Raw genomic sequence first — 10,360 nt, 5'->3', positions numbered from 1 at the left:
TCACATCGTTTGCAAACTGCCCCCATTTCCCTCCCTCAGCCCCTCCACCAAACAACAACAACAAATCACCGACTCAAGGAGAAAAAGTAGGATCAGAAAAGGAAAAAAATAAATAAATAAGGAGTTTGTTTCTCACAGAAAGGCACATGTTCTTCAGAGGCAAAGATGACAAGGTTTTCATGTTTGCTGACCTGAAAAAAATCGTATTTCCAGAAGTGTGAAGGAAATCTGTTCCATTAATTTGTCTGCATTTTATCCCCCATAACATTAGGACCATAACCCTTTCTGTCTCCCCCATCGGATGACATTCCACATCAGAGTGAGGCTGAGGCCACTGTCATGCCCCATTAAGCATTAGTGGACTTTTCTCAGCCAGTTGAAGTATTTAAAAACTCCCTAGAAAACACATTAATCAAACAGATCCGTAGTTGTGTAAAATTGACGTTTTTAAATACACCGTATTTAATAAGAAATGGACTGTCAAGCAGCTTCAACATGCCAAATTGGCATAGCTCATTGAATCTCCTGGCTTATGAACAACACGTAGAAGCACAGCCCATTTTATGTCTATTTTTTTTCCATATTTGTCTTCTTTTTTAAGAAAATCAAGGCTAAAATCTAAATATAGACGCAACAGACAAAATTTAGTACAGGAGGTAACCTGAGGGTCATGAAGCTGATGTCAGATCAGAATATAACTGATTCACCTGTGTGAGAAAACTAATATGTATATTCACATGCCCCATAAAATGTATGGATCCTATTTTAAAACAAAGCTGACAAATACTTGTACGGTTTTGAAAATGGACCGCTTTTCATGATCTTGCAAAGTCACACGCAGCATGCTGCGTTCCAATTACAAACTAAATGGCATGCATTCACTAGCAAATGGGAAACAGAAAATGATTTGCTTTGAACACCCTGCATCAAGAGAAAGAATTTCAAGTGGCACAGTATAGAAAACGTCTTCAGCATGCATTTAATCCACACAGATCAACACTTGAGGGTTTGCAAAATTAGCAACCAGCGTATCAAATACCCCTGCCCCATTACACAATTATAGCACTCCCTAGCTCCACAAAAAATCATTCATTCATTCGTAATCATCTTGTTGCTCTATGTTTTCTATTGCTGGAAGCTATCAGGAATGTATGTCACTTCTGAACATCTGTGAGTGATATGTGGGGCATGGGCTCACGTCTGATGTTGCTAGTTGTGGACGGATTAAGAATCACACTGGAAACATGGCTAAAGGTTCAACACTGGCCAAACTTGCAGTGTTTTTCCAGGAAGTGCCTGCTTTCTCTTCCCCTTTTACTCTCTTGTGGCATCAGACCAGCCCTAGACAAGAGGCAGCAGGGAGAGCCTTTACTGACCCCTGCAGTAAAAGGGGCAAAAGAAAGCAACTTAAAGTTGATAGCACAGGAAAGGCAACATGGCCAGCATCTGCTCCTAAGAGGTCAAGAACTGCAAGAGCACTGTTCCCCGATTCATTTCTGGCATACATCACTCTAACTCCATCAGGTGCATGAGAACTGTCCCCAAAAATCAGCTCCACTAAAAATTAAAGCAGATACTCAGAATTTATACCAGAAGCTGAATTTTGAACACACATTTACTGTGTGTGCAGGTAGGAAGAACATATGTAACTACAGGAAAGGCAAACAAGGAAAAACAAGGGCAGAAATAAGTGAATAATCAAGAGAAAGGAGCGCTCAAGTTGCATTCATACTCTCCTACTTCCAGACAGATGAAACAAACATGAATGTTTGCCTAAAAGCAAAGGGAGGAAATGCTATTCATCGCATTTACCCTTCATCCTGCACCAGTTTCAGAGCCCATCCTCCTGCAGTGTGGTTGACAAAGCTGGTGAAATAAATAGAGTATTTATCCTGCAGCTTGTGTTTCAAACAAAAAGGTGGGCCCACCAGCAAGGGAACTGGCTCAGCAGAAAACAAAACTTTGCAAGCAGGAAAAACATGCACAGAGGTATTTCTCCCAGAAGGAGAAAAACATCACAGCTTTAAAAATCCCCACAGAGTTAGGATGGCCCCAAGACAAAAGGAAGGTGCTGGAACAACTCCACTGTCCTTTCTTGTCTTCATTTCAACTAGTACAGGCAGGGCCGGAGGCAGAGCTACCAGCCAGGAGCACAGGCTGGCCAACATGAAGCCGAGCAGAGATCCTGCCAAGCTGGACAGCTTGTACAGAGCTGTGGAGACCTCACCACAGCAGCAGTGCAGTGCAGCCCTCAGGTGTGAGGGAGAGAGGTTGCTCACTGGGCTGATGAATTTGGGTACAAACGGGAGAATTTGGGGGTGCTACCTTGTTCCATGTCACCTTTCATTGACATCACCAGAATAAGGAGTCTGCCAAATGAGGTCAAGCCACCAGGACTTCTACTCATTATTTTGCCCCTAAATAAAAGCCAGTATCAGTTACATCATAAGGAGCTACATTCTCTTCCCCTACCAAAGCTCCTAAGTTTTGCATCTTAAGTGGAAGAACTGGAGTGTCAAATGAAAATCATGATCAAAGAATATTCAATGCCAAAAATTGAAAAATTCAGCGTTGCCCAAGTACATACATTAAGGGTGATGGTATGTACACCTTTAAAGCTCAGCCTCCCTGGGTTCTGAAAGCCAAGTCCCAGGTTTGCTTTCACAGAAATGGCAAATTCCAGGGGAAAACAGCAACAACAAAAATACATTCACTGGGGAAAAAAAAAAAAAAGAAAAAAAAAAAAAGAAAGCATATGAAGGGGGTAACATTAGTGCAAACGCAAGAAAGCCTTGACCTTTTTCCTGGGTTATGTTTTTCATCCATTCGCCTTAGAGCACAGCACAAATTCAGAGCTAAAGAAACTCCTGATTCCGAACACAAAGGCCTGAAGTAACAAGGCCGTGCTCTGAAGGGTCACAGTTCCGACTTTCTCATACGCGGACAATCCTTGCTCTGTTCTGTGCAGAGAAGGAAACGGTCCACCCTGAGCAGACCACATCCTCCCGGACAGATGAGCACCCAACATATCAAAGTGGCTTCCCCCGACACGCTCCCTGGGTTTTCAGTTATTTAAGAAGAACAACAGCAAACAAAAGCTCAATTGTGAGTGCATCCTGAACTCCCCATCATCTAGAAAAGCACTTTCTTTATTCACTACTGTCAGTTTTTGTTGTTGTTTTACTGCTGCCAGCTACACCCCACTGCCCCAGGGTAAGTCACAAAATTTTCCATTCTTTTAAGACAGGAACAGTTCAGTTTAGGGAAGGGGTCATCATCCATGTGGCTGGGTGCAGATACCTGATGTCAGCGTTGGTTTTGGGAAACAGGGAACCCAGTTAGGAGAGATGAGAGAGAACTGCCTCGTAATGCAAGCACATCCACATCCCCAGGATTTGGTTTAGTAGATCTGGCAAGAACTCATTAGCAGAGCTACTGCAACAGCACTTAAAGACTGCAGCCGCATCTGGGACTCTGTCATATTGGATGTGGTACAGATTGTCACTGCCAAAAACTGTTTTCATGCTAAGCACACAACACAGAATGTAGGAAGAGAAATGAGTAATTTGCAGCCACCAAACCCGACTGTCTTGACTGAGCTGGAGGGCAAATGCAGCTTTATTCTGCATGCGGGTTTGGGATGCAGTGCACACTACCTAGCCCCATGCATCCATGCTTAAAGAGCTTCGTATTAGCATGGCACACGAACCAGCACATCAGGGTGCAGGTGGGAATACACGCCATGTATCACAGACTTGATTTTATCCTGCTTTCCACTAGCCCATGTGCCTGATAGCACACCATGCAGAGCAAGAGTTAAACCCTTTCATTAGACGAGGATGAGACACGAGTTCTCAGCCATCCAAACCTCACTCTTTAAAACCAAGCTCTCATGGACTGGTTTCTGAGCCAACCTCAACACTGTCAGAAGGGTTTGTGGTGGGAAGAACAAACTTTGCAGGTTGACCCCCTTGATTGTGACCCCTGGGAGCAATCAGAGCAATCAGGCAGACTAAGGAGAGTGCAATGTAGAGGCAGGGGACAAGAGGAGCTCTGCATGCCCATGGCAAGTCTGTGCCTGCAGCTCCCAGCGTCTGTGGTAGCAGGGAGGCGAATTCTAGCAGCAGAAGGGTGGGGATGCTGGGCACAGTGGTTTTCCACCATAGCAACTGTTACTATAACAGCACTTTCAGAAATTGTGCATCTCAGAAGGATGTTACACCTCCCTAGTAAGGAGGTAGAGGGAATATAACAGGAACCAGAGCAGCCTACTCACATGTGCAGAGGCAGTGAATTCCAGCCTCCAGCTCTGACACAAGCTGCCAGCCCCAGGCCTCCAGCTGCCTCCCCTTCCCAGATGTTCGGGGTCAGCTAATATAAGCATGCAGCACCTTGGTTTGCCGTCAGGCGTCAGCAAAAGCTGGAGACGTGGGAGATCTGTAAAGAAAGCAGAGATGCTAGGACCAGGACTTAAGTAATTTTTCCCCCCTTTCTTGGGGTCTAGCATCATAGTATTCAGGTAGGTCTGAAAGGGAGAAAATGAATAATTAATTTATGCAATTAGTACTAATACTTTGACTTAATGTTAGTGTTAGATTTATTGAGAAGTACACGCCCTACAGATTAAAGCTGGTTGTGGATCAGGCAATGGATAAACGTTTACAATTGCCTCTGTGCCTGCCTACTGCTGCAGCCAGAGCCACCCTCTGGCTCCGAAGCTCCCCACGCTGCAGGCACGTCCCAGCCCCAGCTGCCACAAAACAGCAGCCCGCCAGCCCACGCTGCAGCAGTGACAGCAGGCAGCAGAGCCCCAAGGAGCATCTTGCCCTGTCCCAGAGCTTGCTCAGATTTCAGGCTCCACCTTGGCTTTCCACCTTCCAGGGCAGGCTCCCCTAGCTGCTGCTCAGAGATCCCCATACTTCTGCTTTCTTGGTAACTCATGATGTGCTGCTTGGAGAAGCTAGAGATAACGTGCCATATATTTTTCCCCTTATTTATATGAAATTTTACCTAAAAAATAAGACCTGGTTTGGAGAAACATTACTTTCTTTTCAAAATTTTAAATAAAGTGCATTTTTTAACTTCAATATTTAAAACCATTGGCAGTTTCTCTTTCTCACAGAGAAAATTCAAAACTAAGATATTCATGTTTAAAAATGGCAATAATTTTGCAGCAAGTTTTTATGACTGCTTCATTTTTTTCCCACTTCTTGCAGTCTGTTCCTATTCGCACAAAGAAAGGGGGAAGCAAGAAAGTTGCTCACTCCTCCCACCTCTCTCAGAAGCTTTAAAAAGCAAAAACACATTTTTCAGAAGATAACGAGAACTTACTTAAAAGCTTTTCTGAAAAACAACATTTTATTTGTGCTTTTTAGAAGCAACTAAACTTTTTATAAGCAGACTTGAAGAAAACAAAAGTTTAGCAAAAGTTTTCCATCAAGAGGATTTTGACCAGCTGCCACTCAGAACTGCCAGGCAGGATGCTGTGTGGACATGAACTTAAAAGTTAACTCAAAAACACCTGAGTTTCCCCCTCAAATGTCTTTACTACTGTGCTTGTAGTTCAAAAGGTTGGTTTTAAGTCAATTTGACAACACAGATGCGCTTCTTAGAAAATTCTTTCCATTTACACATCCTAGTAGGGGCTGCATGTTATCACACTGCAATGTCAACCTTCCTCAGCAATTGCCAGGAGAACTTTTTTTGCACTTTTGTTACAGTCTGAGACATGACTCACTGTCTTGCTACTGGCTTCCTAGCAATAAAGGCCTTGTCCTTATGAACATGTGAGGTGCTGGCACACAGTGGTGGGAAGATGATGTTTAATTCAACCTCTGGAGTCCTGAGATGGACTTTTATGTCTGCACAGAGCAAGATTTATGACCAAGCTACCTTGTGATTAGAGATAACATGCAAAAATATGTCCAGATCTCTTGGACATTTTCCAGCTACCAGAGTGGCTATGAGCAGAGGTCACCTGCTTTCCAAATCTTGTTCTTGCCTACTTCACATACTGCATTGTCTCACATTAGTCAGTGATGTGTTTTCTTCCAGGCTGGGGTCAGGCATCTCCATCATACCTACTTCAGATCTCTGCTTTCACCTCATATCTTGAGTAGCCTTCACTTTCCACCCCTTGTCTTCTTCAAATAGCTAAGACATACAGATGAGCCCAGTCTCCTAAGGAGGACTTATACACTAGGACACGTGGAAGCACTTAACTCCTACTTAAATCCATGGGAATGTGTCACCCACCTTCACCGACCGCGTTCAGCTGATGGGCACCTAGAAAACTACAGCTACCCCACTTCTGTACCTACTTGCAAGGGGAGGGAAGGGAACAAGAGCCTGATGTGGTGGCTCCAGAAGCCAGTTACCATATGTAGATTTATTGCACGTTGGCTATTCTTTTGCTGCTGCCTATCTACGTGCTTTTTGTGAGGCAGCTCATCTCACAGTCAAAGTGGAGCTCATGTTCCATAAATCCATGTCTTATCTAACCTCAGAGGGACTTGCTTAGGCTGAGGGAAGGGGAAGGAGGGAAGAGCTGCCAGCACTGCAGCCAATCGTTTCGAGTCTTTCCCTTTTTAAATCAAAATCAAATAATACCCCTTGCTAGCTCAGGGTCCACACAAGGATCTTTATCAGCCTGGGCAGCACTCAGTGGGCCTGTGCGCACTGCCATCACTCGCAAGCCAAGGACGGCGTTTCAGCAGCTATGACAAATTTTGAAGTGGAACTGTCCTACCAGAAAAATGAAATTACATACACCGCAGCCACAGCTCCCCATCTTGGGCTGCTAGAATTCCCTGTATTGCTCTACATAATATAATATTTTGTCTCTGTCCTCCCCGGCTTGCCTGAGCAATGTGACAGTTGTCATTGGATGTGGACTGAGTAAAACACGACACAGACATCAGGCAGTAAGACACCCTTGCAATCTGAAACAGAAGACAACAAATGAACACAGGCGGATGATAAGGGAAATAGCCTCAGCTCAACAGTCGTGGGGAATAACTGATGGCACAACCATTTCACATCCGTTTTCTTCTCAAACACTCCTTTGTTTAAATAATCTGGCTGCTCAGTAATAAAGGGTGCAAATGGAAACAATGATGTGTGGCCGCCTGCTGTGTGCAGTTCTGAGGGAATTGTGGTCTGCTCCAGCTCTTCTCTAGGGGATCATTCTTCACTCTGCATCTGTACTCTTCTGCAGTGGGAAGCCCCCGTGTGAGCCCTCTTAATTTGGCAAATATGACTTCAACATCCAACATGATCAATTCAAACAGCCTTTCCAAACAAAATAAACACTGGCCCAATGTTTGTTTGCAGGTTTGGACCAGCTCTGGAAAACAGACAGGGATGAAACCATCCATCTGTTACACCCATGAGTGTAAATCAGCACAACTTCTGTGACTTCAGCAAACCTCTCCTGGCCAGCCTAGGATGCAGGTCACAGGCTGCCAGCATGGCACAGGAACAACCAAACAGAGTTCTTGCATGCAGAAAAGGATAAACTGGTGTTCCCCCTTGGCTGGTTCCTCCCAGTCAGACTGTTGAAAGGACTGATGGTTGCAAGGAGGACTCTCACACATCACTCCCAAAGGAAAACTTCCCAAACCAGCCAGGCTGGCAGTGGAAGCTTTCAAGAAGCCGAGGCTGGAAGGAGATCCTGCTGCATTGCTGCTGGGAAGCCTGCAGGGAGTCTCGATACATTTTGCTGTATGCTCATCCTGCTGGACAGCTCATCTCTTTTCTCAAATATTTATCTCCACCTTTACCTTTCTTAGCACACAGAAGGGTGTTCTGGTTGTACTGAATTTAGCATTTTGCATGAAATGGTCTCCCCTGTCACTGGATTTCACGTAAGAATTAGCAAATGAAATGAAAACCACTGACCCAACAGGAAGAGTTTTTCCATGTTTAAAAGGAAATCAGGAAAGGAAGAACTGAATCCACAACTAACATCAGGTAAAGATCTACAGTGATTGAGACAGGACCTCAAAACAAACTAAGCAGTCAATCTTGGCTTTTCTAAAAGATGATAATAATGAAAATAGGGTCAAAGCAATGTTTGGAAATACATACGTGGGACAGGAAATTACCGATTCCATGGAAAAGAAGTAAAACTCCAGATGTTCTCTTTGTGCCAGTCTGAGAGATTAGGCAACCCACGTGAGAATCCACAGACCTCACCTCAGAGATTTATAACTGCTTTCTTCATTACCAAACTGCTAAGAGATTAAAAGAAATTATCAGGTTGCTACAGGCCAGATATTCTGGCCTCTACCATGTGCAGAATTTCACAATCTTTTTTGAAGAAAAAAAAAAAAAAGAAAAGACAGAGATAAGTGGAAGCAGACTTTCCCAAAGCTAGATCTCCAAGATCACAATAGCTCCGTTTGATAAGGTTTGCTTCCTCTGCACAAGAACTGGAGTAAATCTCATCTATCTGCATTCCAGGAAAGCTATGTTAACTGTCAGAAATTGTCAATCAACCCAGAAAAGAAGTGTTTAAAGGGATTTGGGTAAGGAGTTGCAAGAGTTGGAAATAGCAATAGCTAGTATCAAACATGGAAATATGAAGATGGAGGGGATTTACTAGTCGACTCCCATAGGGACTGGTTTCACTCTGTTTCCCCTTCTGAAATTACACTCAAGCAGTAACAGAAATGAGCCAATGGCAGGAATGGACAAACCATCACAAGTTCTCTGGAGGATCACCGTGAAACCACTCAGTTAAGGACCAGTAAGAATTGGGGCTTTAAGCCAGGAGCTAACCAAAAGAAAGACAGAGCGTGCTGTATCAGTTGCTCAGCAAATGACACCAGCAAGATGCAGGAATGGGGGAAAAATGTCATTGCAACCCATGAAGTGTCTTCTTTCCAGTAAGAGAGGGAGCTGTTAGACCACTAAAAGAACTCTTCCCTGGGAAAACGTCGATAGTTCCTGTCGCCTATACTCAGAAAGTCTGTTAAGATCAGAAATGGTACAAAACAGGGCTCACAGTGTGATCAGGAAGACAAAAACTCTATCCAACAAGGAGGACCTGGTACAGCAATAAAAAAGGGAAAAGGGATATGATTGTTCTTCATAAACACCTTAGGTGATTAATGCTGAGGACAGAACTAACAACATTATGCTGGGTAATAAAAAATAATTTCTAACCAGCACAAGAACAACGTTTTGGTAACAGAGATCCCTGGATTGTTTTAAACTGAGTTTACTGCGAAGGAGTTAATGCCTTTGACAGCACAGACTTGAACTTCTTGACAAAGCAGATTCATTCCAGGCCTTTGCTTTCATGTTCCTGGACTCCTAAAAACCAGCTGAATCCACGTTTCCACCTACTGGCTTGAAATGTTTGTTCTATAATGACATTCTTCAAACATTTATCACTGTCATCTGTTCATTAGGCACTGAATACATGATTACAGCTCCACCAAAGAACAAACATATTTAGGCACTTCTCATCTAAACAAAGTACCCTTACACCCTTTTATATAAGTTCCCTTTTCCCAAAAGGAATCGCAAAACACTTAAATGCCACGCGCTGCTTTACTTTAAAAAAAGATTTACCAATTATAGCATGCAGCTCCTCTGGGGTGAAGCATGTCAGCTCTTTTAATGGTTCACAATAGCAATGCAAAACAGACAAGAGCTTACCCTACTGAACACGCGAAGAGCAATTTCCAGGAGACAGGTTGGGACTACGCTGAACTTGGACTCTGGCCAGGACTTCATGTTTGACACCCTCAAATGGTCCCATACCACCTCTGAAGCATCAGGGAACTTTGTTTTAGGCTACAGCCAGATGAGGCTCTCTACTGTCCCAGACAGCTGGATGGTACATAAATGGGCTTTTTTAAAAATCTGATAAATGAGCATTAGGATCTAGGACCACTGTGAGGCGGAATAAGGATTATTTTTTTCCATGTTTACAGATAAACAGAGGCTCACTGTGTCTAAGCGACTTCCCCACAGCAGCAAAGGAAGTCGGTGATGGATTGAACCCCAGTTTATACCCCAGTTGCTCCTCTTTTAACTGCTCGTGCATCTGTCCACTGCAGTGAAGAATAAATATGAGCTTTATCCATGAGAATGAAAACCTCCTGTACTTGTAAAGTCTCTACACAAAAGCCCAAACTAACTGGATTTTCAACATCTATTTCACCATCTGTAGTATCTGAAGCACTTAAGTAGCCTGTCCTTTCAAAACAAGCTGTCTCCATGCATTAGTTTCCATGTGAGCCTTAAGACTCATTTGTCTGTGTACCATTTAACACAATAGATTTAATTTTAGTCCAGACTATGCCAGCACAAGTAGTGAATACATTTTGTTCTCTAGAAGAGAGAAAAT

Source organism: Anas platyrhynchos, chromosome 6 (assembly GCF_047663525.1).
Source record: "Anas platyrhynchos isolate ZD024472 breed Pekin duck chromosome 6, IASCAAS_PekinDuck_T2T, whole genome shotgun sequence".
Taxonomy (NCBI): Eukaryota; Metazoa; Chordata; class Aves; order Anseriformes; family Anatidae; genus Anas; species Anas platyrhynchos.
The sequence above is the reverse complement of the archived record's forward strand: the minus strand, read 5'-3'. Positions refer to the sequence as shown.